This window comes from Pinus tabuliformis, chromosome 3_1, assembly GCF_031772625.1.
Source record: "Pinus tabuliformis cultivar Carrire ecotype Pingquan chromosome 3_1, CPIR1, whole genome shotgun sequence".
NCBI lineage: Eukaryota > Viridiplantae > Streptophyta > Pinopsida > Pinales > Pinaceae > Pinus > Pinus tabuliformis.
Window position 1 is genome coordinate 616,224,946 of NC_142301.1, and position 17,498 is coordinate 616,242,443.

A 17,498-nucleotide genomic window follows, 5' to 3' on the forward strand; every position below is an offset into this window, starting at 1 on the left:
GGCCTAAAAAATCCTGCGATGAGCGATTTGCGGCGCAAATCGCTCATCAAAAACTGCCTCAGAATTCGATTCCGGGGCTCCGAAGTGCGACTTTTGCGCCTCTGCGTCCAAAAAAGGGCTGATGACGTCAGCATGATGTCAGCATTGTACGGCGGGTGACGTCAGCAGGGCGACGTGGCGGGATGACGTCAGCATGACGTCATCACGTACGGACGATGATGTGGCAGGTATAGTGGCGGGGACACGTGGCAATGACGTGGCAGAAGGCTATGCAGGCAAGTGACTCATCGGGTGACTAGACAAGGGGTGACGTGGGTGGTGACTGTGCAGGGGTGACGTGGGCGGTGACTGTGCAGGGGTGACGTAGGCAGTGACGTCACCTAGGTAGGAGGTGGTAAGTGGTATGTGGCGCACCGCTCTTCAGGGAGAGCAGTTTCGGAGGGAGGGGCTCTGCCACAGCCCAGCGCCTGACGGGTGGCGGGAGTACGGCGGCAAAACCGCCCATCTCCCGGACGTTAAAGGCTGGACGGTTCGGGGATGGGGCAGCCCGCCCAACGTCGATCTGCGGGGCTGTGGATCGGACGGCTAGCGGCGGACGTGAAGGGACGGCGGGTTAAGTGCGGGGTATATGCGGAGTATATTCGCTTTTTAATATGTGCGCCAGTGGGTTAAAAACTTAGGGAAATGGGTTTATGTGGGTTTTACAGGCGCGGGCTTAATACTTATGCACAGAAACTTTGGGTTAGGGGCGGAATATGGGTTTTTTGGTTTAGGGAAGAGGTTATTATTCTGACCAGATGTCAGAGTAATCCCTGGACACGGATGGGCTAAAAACAGTCCCAGATGGACTGTGATTTCCCTGACTTAGTAAAAATATGGCTATATTGCCAGGGGGGAATATTTACATAAGGGGATTTATATACATGTTTTAAATAGGGGGAAGGGGAAAATTGTCAGGGAGTTATATAATAAGGGTGATGAGAAAAAGGTAGAGGTTAGTGAATTCCAGCCTGAGTACCTCCAACTGAAAAACTGCCTTAAACCGAAAAATGTATTGCTTATCAAAATTGGAACACAGCAGTGGCACTTAGACTAGCACACTCTTATGGACACTTCTTTGGCCATCTGTAGCAAATATGGAGCATTGCAGCATGCATAGTACGACATATTTGGCATGTAAAAATGTCGATCATGAAAGATGATTAACCTGCTGCAGCAGGAGGCTAACAGACTGAATGCATGGGATGCAGGACTGCTCAAAGGAATCAAATGATAGTTCTAAGTGTGACAAGTTAGCTTTGCCATCAAGTCCAAAGGGGGAGATTGTTGGCATTATGAGACAAGTGTTGTCCTTGATGGCAAATCACACAAATGACAAATTATAGTGCAGCAGGTCAGTAGCAAAGAATTGATGATCAGACTACAAAGAATGAAGAAAGAAGAGTATATACGCAGGTTCACTATATACCAAGTAGGGTATACACGCAAGTTCACTATATACCAAGTCACGTATATGCAGGTTCGCTATATACCAAGTAGGGTATACACGCAGTTTCATGCATGGAAAAGCGCGTACATGACGGAAAGCTTACTTTTGGTCCGTGGTAGTTAGTCCTCGGTATTTGAACCTATGGTTTTGGACCATGGTATCTCGACAAGTGTGTTGATCCCAAGTATTGGGCTCTTGGTATGTATTTATTATGGTTTTGGACCATGGTATTGAGCAAGGCCTAAGACTATAAAACGAGAAGAAGATCATTAGGCAAAAGAATCCAAAAAAAAAAGTCTTGAATATCTGAGGAAGCATGAGATCCAGTATGCAGGTTATGGGTTGATGATGCATTGCTTGATCTGAGCCAAGGAGGGATCTCACCAGTGGATGGAGAACAGGATCTAAGGATAGATCGGGATCAAATGGTTTGAAATGAACTATCTCCATATGATTGATTATGTTTATTCTAGATCTGTATACTGACGCATGCAATGATCTGAACTGGGTATAACTTAAGTTTGTAATCGCTGCAAGTCATGATTGAATATTTATAGATCTATACGCGGGTTGACTTTGGTGTAAGCGTGTATGTATGCAGGTTGAGTTCATTGTAGTAGTTTATACCTTTTGAGCTATGATATTTGAAGTTACAAGTGGTTCTGGTTGTTAAAAGGTTCTGATGACAGTTTAAAGGGTCACTATTCTGCATATCTTGTTTGACTGATTGTGTTTAGCTTCAGTATTGATGGATGAGAACTAATATTGGATCAGGATCATAATGACTCATATTTATGAGATCTGATGGACTAGATCTGGGTGCTAACGCATATATTATCCTTGTATATGTCATGATCTGGTTATGTCCGAAGTCAGGGAGTGTAGCAAAGTTATGAATAAGTGATTAATGAAATATACGTTGGTTCCTTGATGAAGTTGCGTACATGCAGGTTCAGCACTTCCAAGTAGCGTATGCACTCTGATGCATGATTTTGATGGTACAGTTGGTTCTGATTGTTATTGTAGAGTTCTGCTCTGTGTTCTGGTGACTGTGTTGTTGACAGGGCTTCAATGTTTCAGTGATTCAGAAATTGATGATGCGAGTATTGATTGTTTTGTGCTTCAATGATATTTATTGGTCCAGTATGAAAATTTGATGAAATGTGGCCTTCAGATTATAGTGTTGTGCTTGTGGAGTATCCAGTCTGAAAATGTATGAAACGTGGTACCTGGAGGAGAGAAGATTGTAGGCCGGCGCCTATGTACTAGTATATTAGCTAGTACAAGAGCAAAGGGGGTTGGAGCTCCCTTCCAGGAGAGTCTGGAGAACGAGAGAAGGTTGTAGCCTTCTGCAGGTTGTAGCCTGCGTGCTGGTAAAGGACTGCACCAGTACATTGTAAAAGAAGTTTCTTAATAAAGGAAGATAGAAACGAATTGCAGCAGGTGGTTTTCACCCACATTGGGTTTCCACCTTATAACGTGGTGTTCATGTGTGTTGCTTATGTGTGTTGATCTATCTGTTTTACTACCACTGTTGACTGTTAATATGGATAATAATGTTTTGATGCATCCATTGAAGATCACATAATTGAATCATGAGTTTAATGGTTATACGCTAGTTGCAATAGACACAGTCGCGTATATACGCGGGGATACTTAACTGAAGTAGCATACATGAAACTGAGTATGAAATTGAAAAAGTTCAATTGATTAGATAATACTGATTCACGCCCCCCCCCCTCTCAGTATTATTTCCAACACATTGCTATAAATTGTATTTCGGGATAGATTCCAGTTTTAGTTAGTCCCTGAACTAAAATTGAGAAGTAAAATTCGAATTTGATCTTAGCAACTATTTGTAAAATAATTAATTTATTCTCTTGAGTTAATTAGTTGTAGAAAATAAAACGTGAAGTCTATGTGAAGACATGCAACAATTTCTCCATTGATTGAGGAATTTATCCATCAATTAAAGAGATAAGGATGAGTTGTAATTAGTTGGCTCAGTTAACTGAGTCAAGTCCAGTTAGATTAGTTCAAATAGTTTGTTGAACTAATTGTGAGTTCAGTGAGTCAAAGGAAAAACCCCGCTATCTGTATTATCATACAAGTGGAAATATCTCAGGATTACACAAAGCTTTAGCTCTCAAGCTATCCAGCTCTCAGTACAATAGGAGATGATTCCTTCTGCATGGATTCCTCAAGGTTCTGAATGCTTTAAAGCAGATGATTCCTTTTGCATGGATGAGTTTCCTATATAGGAAAAATCCTCCAACTGATAGTACACTGTCCCTTCCTTCCATTTCTACAAATTTCTTTAGTGGACATTTCCAGAAATTTCTAATCAATTTATACTTGAGTCTTAAACCATTGAACACCATAGATGAATAAATCCAGTCATGTAGAGACCTCTAGTAGGGGGAAACTCAAGCCAAGTGGGCAGAGGGATCACATGTATCCATACCTCTAGGTTGGAGGTGGGGCGATGTGGAGTGACAGTCCCAAGAAGGCTGGAATAGGGGCAGGATCATTGAGGTACCCAACCTATTTGATTAGATCTTGATACGGGAGCCCAAAAGAGGAGTAGCAGGACTGGCTGAGTGGGCAGAGGCAGATGCAGATGGAGCAACAGAGAGAGCTACAATGCAGGAATCCCAAGACAGTGCAGAGCTAGCAGGCTGCAACAATGTGAGAGGCACAGGAGTGTTGCACCAGTGCAGGATGGCACAGAGAGGTGTAAAATGGTGTGAGATGCATGGAGTGTTGCAACAGCTCAGAGGTCACAGAGGGAGCACTTGTCAGCGGCAGAGGAAGCTTCAACATGAGAGGATGTTTCTAGCCCAACAGGGAGGACAGTTGGGAGATTTTTTTGTTTCTAGAGTTGCTGGAGCAACAAAACTTGGGAGAAGTGTTGCATGCAAAACATTCCAAAGGTTTAGGATTGGGTTCGAGTTGAATGCCTTTCTTGTTGCACACTCCCTCTCAACAAGAAAGGCATTCAACTCGAACCCGATTTTGAACCTTTGGAATGTTCTGCATGCAACACTTCTCCCAAGTGTTTTTTCTCTAGCAACTCTAGAAACAAAAAATCTCCCAACTGACCTCCCTGTTGGGCTAGAAACATCCTTTGATGTTGAAGCTTCCTCTGCCGCTGACAAGTGCTCCCTCTATGACCTCTGAGCTACTGCAACACTCCATGCATCTCGCACCGTTGCACACCTATCTGTGCCATCCTGTACTGGTGCAACACTCCTGTGCCTCTTGCATTGTTGCAGCCTGCTAGCTCTGCATTGGCTTGGGATTCTTGCACTGTATCTCTCTCTACCACTCCATCTGCATCTGCCTCTACCCACTTAACCAGTCCTACTACTCTTTGTCGGGGCTCCCGTAGCAAGGTCTAATCAAAGAGGCTGGGTACCTCAAGGATCCTACCTCTATTTTAGCCTTTTGGGACTGTCACTCCACATCACCCCACTCTGACTTGGATGTATGGATGCATGTGATCCCTCTGCCCACTTGGTTCGAAATTTACCCCTACTGGAGGTCTTTGCATGAGTGGATGCCTCCACTCGGTCTCCTCTTGGCTTCTCTAGTTGTGGTTGCTCCACAACGTCCTGAAGCTACTTCACCAATTGTGGCTCCTCCACAATTGTCTGAGACTTCTTCCAGCGCTGCATGTTGAGAGGTAATTTACTCTCCCTCTTAACCAATAAGTCTCCATCAGTTGCCTTGCTCCTCAATGCTTTGCATGCATCTTGAACCTCAAGAGCATACAGGTTCTTGAATCGTGAACCGATTTGCTTCACCTGTCTCATGGTGATGTGTCGAAGGAAAACCTTTCCCTTACTGAAGACTACATCATAGCCTTTGTCTTCCAGCATTGTGATCGACACCAAATTTTTCCTCAGTCTTGGTACATACTTGACATCAGTCAAGGTAATGCGAGCTCCATGCTCCCTCTAAAAAACAACCGTACCTATACCTGAGACACTATACTTTTCATCATTACCCATCGCTATGAGTATCTAGAGATCTTTCTCCTCCAAGGTAATGAACAAATTCTTGTCGTCGGTCATGTGGAAAGAAGCTCCACTATCAGGAAACCAATCACATCCCACCATGGATGAAACCATGCATGCGAAGAGGGTGAAATCCAACTTGAACTGTGAGACCAATGCCTCACCTTCAGATCCTTCCCTGGGTCCCATCTTGGATTTCTTCAGTGGATAGTTTGTAGCAAAATGGCCCACCTCATGACAATGAAAGCATCACACTTTCGATTTTTCAAACTTCTTCCCACCATGGGAAGAACTCGATTTGGGATGAGAATCCTTCTCCTTCCCTTTCTCTGCCTTATTCGCTAAGGCGCAGTTTTCTTCATCCTCCTTGGATGAAGAACCATCTCTGGTGCTTCTCCTTATCTCTTCTTGCATCAGATCCGACCAAAGTCGTTCCCAATCTAGTAGTTTCTCTCTTCCATTTACTGAGTCTTGGTAGATATGCCAGCTCTTAGGAAGACCGAGGAGAGCAAGACTCATCATGTCATCATCGACTGTCGTGATACCTACACTTCCAAGCTCATCCCTGCAGGTGGTGAGCCTGTTCAGATATGTAGAGATCATGTCGCCCTTTCCACACTTGATTTTCCGAAGCTTGTCTTTCAACGCTAGGGAGAATGGGAATTGTCCCCTACCCTCTTTTCTATAACCTAGATTCATTCTTCCCAACCTTTGTTTCATTCCCTTCTTCAGAGGCCTCTAGTTCTCATGACCAACTACCTCTTCTTCCTAGCCTCTCAGTGGCTCTCAGTAAACATATCCTTCATCATTTCCACCCAGTGACAATGGGCTTCAACTCCTCACCCCCCTCTTAGTGGTATATGCCACTCTATGCTCTTTGCACCATTGGAACTTTACCAAACTCATGGATCACATATCCTATTTGCACTCTTTAAGTATGGAACTCCAAGACTCTAGGAAGGGTCTCAATAAATGTGGCAAGGATATTGCAAACCTTGACCTCTTGACCTTTAAAGGTAGTAAGAAGAGAAATACTCTTATTCATAAAATTAGAGAGCAGTTGAGCAGTTTGAAGGCTTAGGAATTAGAGTCATGAAATGCCATGAACAACATTCACATGCAAAGTTGGGAGTTAACCATAGCCTGGGATTGACAAGAATGCATCCAGAGCAGTAAATTTTCTCTTTCTAGTTAAAATTGTTTTGTCGATATATAGTTGTAATGGGTCAGTTAGTTAAACAATATAGTTGTAGTATTTTTAATTGGAGGTCTTAGTTTTGTATAGTCAACATTGCCCTCGACAGTTTCTAATTCTTCTTAGAATGTGGAAATAACATTTTAGAATCTTGCAAATCATTGTATGGTTTCAGCCGCAATGGGTTTTAATGAAATCCAATAACCATTACTTTGAAAAAAAAAACAATGGAGGCTTGGTTGTCAACCGGGCAATGGTCAAGTGGTGAAATCAAAGCACTTCCAATAATGCTCAGGCCTCGTTTCAATGCCATGTTAATGCGAACAATAGAGCTAAGTACAATCCAAAATCAGGTGAAAACCCTGTTGAAGCACTTTCAAAGGAGTTAACTGCCACTGCCACATCCAAGACCAGGTGAAAATCCTAGTGGCCTTGATGGCCCACAAATGTGGTGTATCTCAAAGGACAAGGCTAAGTGCCAGTCCCGATGAATTTGACAGAATAAAACCACTTGGTCATTGACATTTAAACTGAAGATAAAGCCACTTTAATAATAAGGGATCATTTACTAACCAATAAAGGACAATAGAGGTCAGGTTAAGGTATCCCTGCCATATTTGGTTAGTGCATTTATGCTCATTCTTCATTTCAAAATTGTAACATAAATGTGCATATGCATATATTTTAGGGATTCCTATTAAAAATAAGGCACCTATACAGAACGGTTAAGGGCATTTTCACGGACTCGGAAATGAGGCTTTGGTGTAAATTTAACAAACGCATCAAAGTGAAGCTTGTGCATGAATTTAACAGAAGCATCAAAGTGAATATTCAACTAAGAAATGCACAAGGAAAAATACGGTTCAAATTGGGGGAAGACAAAAAATTCTAGTGTACCTTGCACAAAACAACTGGCGCAATTTCCTCCTGTATACATCGTATTTTATGAATCGTGGCCTTGAAATACCCTTGTAAACCTTGATTTTAACTTTGAAGAAGCACAGGTAGTGGCTTCAAATCAGAAGAAATTCAAAACTTACATTTACAGAACGAAACATTATATAATTGTTTCATGATTATGTTCGTCGACCTTCTGGAAATTACAACGTTGTTCAATATACGTTATCCATTGTGATTGTGAATAAACTTTGAGACCAATACATTATTTTTAATATAGTTATATTTTTATGTAATGTACAAGCACTTGTGTGAAAAAATTATAAAACAAATTTGATTTTGTTGACCATTCCAATGGCAGAAGCAGGGACAATGACTTCAAATAAGAAGAAATTTAAAATTTACCTTCGACATGCAGCCTTAAATATTTCAGCACTCATTTAAATTCCCTCATACCTTTGATCCCAAAGTTCTATGAACATTCAATATTGAACTAAACTTTGGATAGTTTCACCAAAAGAGGTAATTGTCAAAACACAGTACCATTACAAACATAAACATAGAAGCAAAAACTTTAAATATTTAAGATTCTTCTTTCTTTAGCATCTTTCCAGATGTCATATACTCAATCCCATTCCACCATCGATGAATCAACTCCAGTTAGGGACACTCGCATCAAGCCATCCAAAGTAGCTAATGATAGTTTTGTTCTTCGAACATCCTTTATTATGTTTTGCCTTGAGAATCCTCTCTCACATGTGACTGTACTTGCAAGAATAGTAAGTATTGTCTGCCATAACTATGACATGTTAGGAAAATTTGTATACAACCCTGTAACATAAAAAATCCTCCAAGCATCTTTCATGGATCATCCCTCACAGTTAACGTGAAGAGTGTCAACAAATGGATGCAACTCTTTCAAACAAGCTTCAAAATCAAATGTTATTTTGTTTTCTTCACTTTCACAATAAGAATGCTGTAAGTGTTGAAAAAGTTTTTCGAGCCATCGCTTTGAATTTCGTTCTCTTCCATGAACATCCTCTAAATAATGGCAAGGGCTAAACAACCTTGTAGAGTTGAAAAATTCAAGATCAAGGAATCTTCCATTCAAATTCAAGAGCTTGAACATAATCTTTTGCAAGTTGTTTGCAACTCTCTACTCAACCTTCAATACAAGGTTTCCATGATTGTTTTTGTATATCAACACAATCACCATATGCACGTGGAATCGCTACAAATCATAATTCATGCTTGTAAACAAGCCCATCCTTATCACAAATTTCTAGAAAGCCAAATTTCGAGGGATCTAAAAATTTAGATAAATAACATGTGGCATCCGCAAATGTGTCACTTCTTAAAAACTACCTTTTTAAAGTGTTTACAGTGACATCTATGGCTGCCCCTAAAGAGGTGACATCAACATACTCTTCTTGGAATTGCTTGTTCAACTTGTTTATTTCACAAATTATATCTGCAAGCATATGTAAACAAAATTGTATTGAAAATATCGTTTCCTTATCATACCATGAGTCTTTTCTTTCATTTTTACACAATGTTAATATGGGAGGCATAAGTACAACAAGTCTTTCAATGACTTGTCCCCTTGAAATCCATCTAACTCCATGGATTTGAAGAGCTTGAAGAGTTTCAAGTTGCATAAGTTCTTGTAGAGCAATAATCTGACTATTTCTTTTCATACAATTTTTCACCCAAGAATATACTGATCTGGATTTAAACAAGAATGGAACAAATTACAGATATAACCATAAATACAAAGAGGCATTAGAAATAACACTTCATTTCATTAATATCAAATACTAAAATATGCTTACAAACATAATAGAAATAAGACTAGCTCGGGCGATGGTAGCTTATCTCTGAGAAGAGATGTGGCGGCTACATGCCTCTGAACTGCGTTACAATGAGGCTCAACGGCCTTTTTATTATTGAACAATAAGAGAAAACCCTAAACAACCAAAACCCTAACTTGAGGAGATGTACCACCAAGAGTTTATGGGCCCCGTTGGGGTTAGTTGGACAACGAACTTCTCGGGGTCGCGGCTTGGTCATATTATCTCTGTTTGATGCGCATGATACCCCGTTGGAAAGATCTCTCCGAGGACTACGATGAAAAAAACGATTTTAGATAGAAAATTGTTGGTAAAAGATTGCCAAAAAAAACGTCATTTAGGGCCTCAAAACAGCTCCGGAAGTTTAGGACCCGAAAAACTGCTAAAAATAGTAAATTGTGCTACAATTAAGGAAACTGAAAAATTGAAAGAAACAATTGTGGGGGTCCAAGTGGAATTGGCAGGTAGCCACCAATATCCACCTGGATCGTATACCTTATTTTCTAATTTCTCAACAAACAATAATTTAGGTATTCTTTTTGACGCATCTGACATGGCTAAAGCTTCACGATGAGCAATGTAATGAACACCTACAAGATTGGTACATTGTTCTTCAAGAAAGTAATAAAACCATTTTCATTACCAACCATTGAAGAAGCATCATTTGTGGAAACTCCTATCAATCTTTCTTTTGGAAGACCCATTGATTCCATTAAATATTTGATTGCATCATAAGTTGTTTTCCCTCTTCCATCACAAACATTTATGAGCTTTAAAAACTGTGAAATTGGAGGCCTCGACCCTTTTGAGTTTAAAAACGTGGCATAAATCACAAGATGTTTCTATAAGCTACAATATGTACTTTCATCTAACATCAATGAAAAGAAAGGGCTATCTAGCATTTTTGAAATTCGTAGCTCTTCAAGATATCGAGATATAGCAAAAGGAAATTCTTTTGCAACCATGTGATTTGTGTAGGATGTATAATCTTTATTCTTTGGAATATTTGGTGTTTGTAAGGACATTGGAAACAAACAAAGAGATTCATATTTTGAGAGTGGTAGATCCTCTTGCACTATCCAATAAACTAATTTCATAGTAGTGATAACTATTTCTTTGTTCCTATCATCAATGCATGCAATGTGTTTTGTAATAGGGTTCCCTTTCTTCTCATTTCCACATATCCACTTTGCTTGTGAAAGTTTATGGATGCTTGAACTAGCACGAACAACTATAGAATCTTGTTGCAAGGTAGAGCAACCAATGTCAATTCCTCATGGCCTCATTGCCTTATGTGTTTCACAACATATGCATTTCATAAATGTTTTTCCTTTATGCTTTGCCTCTCCCAACCACTTATACTTAATTTTTCATTGCTCACGAAACTCTCTTCTTACTTTCATTTTTTCTTTTCTTTTTTTCTTTTGGGTGCTAGGTTCTACCCCTTGACATTCTTCATTATGCCCCAAGATATCAAATTCTTCATTATGCCCCAAGTTATCTAAATCTTCAATCAGATCAAAATTATGATCATCTTTATCAAACAATGAAACTTGAGATGTAGTAAACCATCCAAAAAACTTTTTGATAGAAAGTTGATTCCCTTTTTTTGAAGATATGTTTTGATATATAATACCTATTTAATAAAAATAAATTAATTAGATATATATAAATTCAATGCATCAATTAAAAACATATTAGAAAATTAATCTTGTGCAAACTTAATAAATTACCAAAAAATTGGGACAAAATTAAAATAGGTAAAATAAGCAAAGTCATTTTAAATACAGAAAATTAAGTTAAATCATTTCAACCATGATTTCCCAAAATTGAAAAATAATTTTTTAATACGAAACAATTTTTTTAAAAATAGATAACTGAAGAATGATTCCCAAATTGAAAATTATATATTAAAAAATAGCCTTAAATATAAAACAATTTTTTTTTTAAATATATAAACTATGCCTTTTGTAAAAAGTAATACAATTTTCTCTTAATTTAAGCTTTTATAAATTAAATATTATTAATATATAATTTTTAAAATAATTTGTTAATAATTAACATTATTGAGTTAATAAATAAAAAAAATTAATGAGTAGGTTTTTCTCACAACCATCTAATTTCATCTATAAACTTGGACTATTCCATATATATCCAATTTCTACATATGTTTAATTTATTACTTTTTTTAAATACAGTAGGAAAATTTATCATAATTCAATTGTCAAATTAATAGGGTGAAAAGTAATCATTGGGTGAATTACTTGTTGATAATCCATAAGGCATTAGGTTTTCACTTCTACAAAGGCTATTATTCAGTGGTTAAATTAATAGCCTGGAAAGTAATCATTGGGTGAAATTACTGGTTGATAGTCCATAAAGCAGTAGAGTTTCACTCCTGCAAAGGCTATTACCTTGTTTCCTAGAGACAAACGTTAACCCCAAAAAACAATGTTAACCCATACTCCAAGCCCGCTTTATTTATCTTTTATTTATCTATCTGCATACCATACTATGTTATTTTTATTCATAGTTCTAAAAAAGAATAATGTTATTTTTACTCAAATTTTGCTATACAGATTCACACTTCAATTCCACTTTTCAATTGAAAGAAAATTTATACATTGAAAATTAATAAATATACATTTATATGTGATTGAGCGGTGACATGTCATCATTTAACTTCTCATGGTTTTTTTTATTACTATTAATTTTTCCTTCTTAACACTGCAATAACTCCCATGGAAGTACATAGAAACGGTCGTCATAAACATTTTGTTGCACAAAAGCTCTCATTCGCTCATGATTCATCATGTTGATGTCCGCTTTATAGTATTTAGGCTGAGAGACTTTGCCATGGCATAAAAGCTCGCCATACTCTTGTTCATACAAGTTATATCATATAGTGAAATACCTAAGCCCATGCTAGGATTGTAGCATCCTCCCTGCAACTCTGCAAATAATTGCCTACACTAGAGGCAAATATTTTCCAACTCAATAGACAAGAGACCTTTCAATTCCTAAACCCTGATCGAGGGTTGTTCGTGCATAGGAGAGAGCAGGCAGGGGAAGGCGCTGGAAGAAGGCAAATATGAGTAAGCTTCAGAGTGATGCATTGAGGGAGGCCATCTCCCATACATGGAAGATAGTAAGTAGAAACAACAGAAATTCACTGAGACAATTGAGTTACAAATTGGCCTTCAGAATTATGATCCTCAAAAGGACAAGCATTTCAGTGGCTCTGTGAAGTTGCCTCACATTCCTCGCCCTAAGATGAAGGTTTGCATGCTTGGACATGCCCAACATGTGGAAGAGGCTGAAAAATTAGGGTTGGATTATATGGATGTTGAAGGACTCAAGAAAATGAACAAAAACAAGAAGTTGGTTAAGAAGCTTGCAAAGAAATATCATGCCTATCTTGCTTTTGGTGAGATACAAGGGTTGGGAATTTTCCAGTATCTGTTTGTTGGAAATTCTCAAATTAGCTGATGGACATATAAATTTGTCCTTCGTTGAAGCATCACCATGAGCTCACTTACAGGGAATTTTGAGAATGAAGAACATAGATTTGTATAAAAAAAAAATTACTTCCACTATCTTTCTGAAATCTCTTTGTAATGATTGTCGTGCTCATTTGTTATTTCGAGTGCTCCATTTTTTAAATGTTCTAGTTTAAGGTGGGAAATTTAATTTTATAGGCAATGTAATTAATAGTTCTTATCTCAATTTTTAATTGTTCTAGTTTAAGATGGGAAATTTAATTTTATATGCAATGTAATTAATTGTTCTTATCTCAATGCACCATTGTGGTTACATGTCCATAGGAAACATTTTTTTTTTTAAATATGCAACACTGTCATTGTGTACTCCGGAAGATATGCATTGAGAAAGAAATTCATATGATTTATAAGTATCACAAACTAATTTTTTAAAATTTATATGATTTATAAGTATTACAATTAATTTTTTTAAATAATTTTTTTTATTTAATTTTTAATAGTGTGCTCTGATGTAGTTATATGTGTAAGTTTTAATTTTATATATAAATTATTTGTACATGATTTCTTAATACAAAAAAAATATATAATTGTGAGAACATAAAACAAATATAAATAGAGAATTTCTTTTGAATCCTAAAATCAAGACTACTAGATTGATTTTTCATTATACTCCTTTCAATATTACAATACATATATACACATGTCGAAACATTCATAAACCTCAACCCACTAATCTTATATTAGAACATAATTGTAGTTCCCTTGATTGGATCTACAAAATACCATGGGCAAAAAATCATCATGCCCAAAGCCATGTGCAAAAACCATGCACAAAACCACGGCTAGGTCCACCCACCATCTTTGGGTCCCCCAACTATTATTGGATTGACATAGAATTACGGGGCGCTGACCCGAACCCCATGACACATGGAAAGAATATAACACACACCCAATAATATGTTTAGAGTAAATTACCTACAAATTTATTAAAAATAAAATGTATTATAAAATTTGAAGAAAATTTAGTATTTATTGTTTATATGTCTATGGTGCATCAATAATTTTTTTTCCCAAAATTGTTAATCCAAATGTGGTGCACAATTTATAATATGCACTAATGTGACTTTATCCATATAACCTACCACATTATTTTTTTTTGGTAAAATAATATTTAGTAAATTCTTCTAATAGTATGCCAAATATCACATAAGTGCATAAAACAAGTATTTAATTTTCTCAATATATATTTTGGTATAATGATAAATGCTTGGGATAAGAATTTTTTAAAATTGTAGGAAAAACAAATTTAAATTATTGTCATATTTTTATTATGTAATGGTAAATATTTAGTAAAGAAGTATGAATTATTACAAAATCAATTTATTACTAGGGGACTAAAGAAATTAGATGAGTGTGATGGAAAATTCTAAAATTAGAGGTAATTTTATAAGTCCATCAATGCACATGTTTTAGAATTTTTTACTAAATCACCATTTAACAATTTCTCCATTTCCATTTCCAATTCCACCCCTAGTGATAATATGGTTTACAAAATTTAGATTATTTTATTTAACATAATCTAGTGCGCCTTATACCAAGAAGCATTAGTATTGTTGTATGTGATATTGGGTGGCATTTTATTTGAAATATCATGTTTTGGAAAATATGACATGGGAGGTCTTTTGTTAAATTGTTATGTATGGTATATATAAATATACTTGAGGGTTAATTTAATTGGTCAAGTCCCTATTGTTAAGCACCTCTAGGAGGTCACATGTTTAATTCTCTTGACACTTTTGGGGTTAGGCTCTTTGTTTGACTCCAATAATAGACACCTTTTATTTGGTAAATCCAACTACACATATCTACTACTCTTTGTGCTATATATGTTTATGGATAAGTCAACTATCCAATTCTTGTATATAACTTTCTTTCAAATTGTGTGTGTTATGAATAATCCCATAAGAAAAATAATTCTGAGATAGATATGACTTATATGACATTTCCCACAATGAAAAGATTATTAATCTAGAAGATAACTTTTGAGGCAAGTCTTCAAATTGACGATGTCATCATTTTAAACTCTACTACTAATATTACTAGCAAATTTTCTCAATTAATTTTAATGTATTTTAGGGAACTATAAGAATATCAAAAGACTTAATATGTAGTAAAGAATAGACCTTGGAACCCTCTTAAGATTGTGGAATTCTGCCTTTTTTTTGACAAGTTGTCTGTGTTCCTCCAGGCTTGACCTATGGCTTGAGAAACCGCGACCCAGGGGCATCTAAACCGTCAAAGTCACCCAGGGATCGCACGCGACCTGGGCCATACCAACCCTAAGCTGACCAGATTTTAGCATATCTCCTCCCCCTGGCACGAGCACAACAACCTCCGTGAGGTTTGATCCTGGGTCGCCTTGCAAATGAGGCCCATCCTCAACTAGTTGTGCTAGTGGGACTTGATGTGGAATTCTGATTATTTAATATCAACCCTTTCACACTTAATTTTCATAAAACATTTGAATTAGTGAACGATGAGGAGCCCAAAATTCAAAATGCCAAGTTGGGAAAACCTATCAAGATTGTATAATTCCAATCCTTTAATCTTAATTCTTTAAGAGATGGTGATGTTGCAAAGGGACAAAACATACGACAAATTATGTTTTACACCTAAGACTTAAATATATTTAAACTTAGATATAAATTATTTTACTTCAAAGCAAAAAATTCCCTAACCCATAAACTAAGATTATAGAGTTTCAATCCTTTGATATCAACCCTTTCTCGCCTATTTTTATAAAACTTTTTAAGGAAATTTAAGAGGAGCTTAAAACTCAAAATGCCTAAAATTTAAACCCTGAAACCTTATTGAGATTGTAGATTTATAGTCCCTTAATCTCAACCATTGAGAGATGGGGATGTTTGTCCGACAATTTATATGAGATAAATTGTGTTACATTTAAATATCAACTCGGGCTCGTAAGCTTGCGAGATGCATGCACTATACGTGCAGGATTAAATCTTAGTTATCCAAGTTACAAGCATAATCATGCAAGGAAAGAAAATCAAGAAAAGTGATGAACTACTAGAAAGCAATACTGAGAAATGTATCACTAGAACAATGAATACTATAAAGCTCAAAGTTACAATCTGCGATGTATAAATGTCCATGCAACTTTGCGGGAATACTTAACTAATGTCTTAGTTCTTCAATGATTATTTCCTATAGTACTATGAGAAATTAAATCAAAGCAATATAAATTAACTTGCAATCAATATATCATACTCTAAAAAATCAAGGCTAAACTTTCGAATTCAAAGTATTGAAAATTAACACTATAGAATTCGTCACTAGGCCCATTAAACAACTATAGTTATAAAGAATTTGTGTTACAACCTTTCATATGAGGATGTTCATGTAACTTTGCAAAAGAATCTTACTAATGTTTTGATCCTTCAGTGATATTACTATAGTGGATCTTACTTATCTTAAGAGAAAAATAAGAAATAAAAAAAAGTTATATAAAAGCATTAAATACAATCAAAGCAATATAGAAATGAAACTCACAACAACTTCAAATTCAGCAAAGAAATGCAATCAAGATTTCAACTCAGAAATCATATGAAACTTTCAATGACTTCAAATTCAGCAAAGAAATGCAGTCAAGCTTTCAATTCAGAAATAGTTCTTCAAATGTGTACACCAAACACAATGAAAGTCGGAAAATTACATGGATCAATGATGGGAATTGAGGACAACAATAATTGAATGTGAATTGGAACAACAATGAAACAATGTAAGGCGCATTTGATGATGAACCCATCATAAATGGGATGGATCGTAGAAAGAGGAATGTGTTGGGCACAAATGGGAAAGGAAATGCACATTTGGATGGCTTGGTGATTTGTTGAAGGGTGAGATTGCCATCGACATTCATACAATAAACAGAGACCAAATCATACAAAAAAACACATTAGAACATAGATTAACAACAAGAATAAAGTTTTATAAAAATACAATGTAATTGTGTGGGAGTGATGGCATACCCACCTTGGAGATACAATTAAATGATTTAAACCTACAATCTAACACACTTGAAGAATGCGAATTCCATGTAGTTAAATACAGGGAACAAAACAACATTGTGCAATCTAATTAATAAATTGAAGTGATTCAGACTTATATAGGAACACCAAACAAAATACAGATACAAACATAAACACTGAGATGTAGCAGAATGAAAACTTCATTTCATTAATATCAAAGAACTGAAATATGATTACATACAGAATGTAAATAAGTTAGCTCGGGCGATGGTAGCTCATCTCTAAGAAGAGATGTGGGAGCTGCATGCCTCTGAACTATGTTACAATGAGACTCAACGACATTTTTATTATTTAACAACAAGGGAAAACCCTAAACAACCAAAATCCTAACCCCAGGAGTGTTGGGTTGTGTTATATTCTTCCCACGGCTAGCCCACGTAGTTAACCGGGGGGTTAGAGGGGGGGCGGAGCCCCCCCTTCGTTGTGCCGATTGCACAGC

At 36.8% G+C, this 17,498-nt stretch overlaps 1 pseudogene; it reads left to right on the forward strand.

The window, feature by feature from the left end:
- The first annotated feature begins 537 nt into the window (after positions 1-537).
- The window catches only part of LOC149188511 (putative inactive leucine-rich repeat receptor-like protein kinase At3g03770 pseudogene), a 70,293-nt pseudogene continuing 53,332 nt past the window's right edge, over positions 538-17,498 (forward strand).